This window comes from Ursus maritimus, unplaced genomic scaffold (assembly GCF_017311325.1).
Source record: "Ursus maritimus isolate PB19 unplaced genomic scaffold, ASM1731132v1 scaffold_18, whole genome shotgun sequence".
Lineage (NCBI taxonomy): Eukaryota > Metazoa > Chordata > Mammalia > Carnivora > Ursidae > Ursus > Ursus maritimus.
The window spans coordinates 18591246-18592104 of NW_024424230.1; positions in this window are offsets into that span (position 1 = coordinate 18591246).

Here is an 859-nt window from a genome sequence, read left to right on the forward strand (position 1 = left end):
TTTAACCCAGTATTTGCTAGGAGATTGCTGAGCAATTATATGCCATAATGAGGTTGTCATATAAACAAGATTAACATTACTCAGATGTCAGATGAGATTTCAAATTCATGCAACCCATATGTATTTCCCGGTTGTTATAGATGGTAACGCAGAGCCGACCGATCCAGGTTGCCGCTCAAAGTTCAGGTATGATTAAGGAAACATCATAATGAGATGGCAAATCTTTTCTGTCTTCTGATGGACAAATGAAGACTGTCCTCTTGGAATAAATAAGCAGATTCACTTGAGCTCATGTCAAAGCCCCAATACGTAAAAGAAAAAAGAACTTTTCTCGAAGATATGAATATTGACTAGGGTAAATATGCTCTTCATCTCTAAAAACTTGACGAGCATATGCACCGAGTTACACATAATTTGTTAAATCTTACAAGAACATTAAATTAGCATTTGGTTGGGCTCGGCCAAATTCTTTGCTCAGAAAAATGTGTGCATGTTGACATGAAATTAGAGGGACTTATGGGTGAATATCTGAAGGCGGAATTTGTCTTTCTTTGTTTTATAGAATGCTGCTTTCCACCCCCACCCGCCCCACAAATGGTAGAAGATAAAGCTAGCTTAGGGAACGTCTTCATAGTCAAAATGTAGCGCCGAGTCAAGTATTTCGATAACTTACAACTGCGATAAGGAAAGCCTGAGTTTAGTCTGAGCTGGAAGTACTGAATGATTGCTTAATAGCTCAACTCCCTTTTGTAGTGTATAAATGTGGTCTGAGGGACCAATTTAATAGCTGCCTTTTACTTTGATGAACTAATTTATTTACTATTTTACGTTTGGCTGTAGTTGACACAGCGTTGCGTGA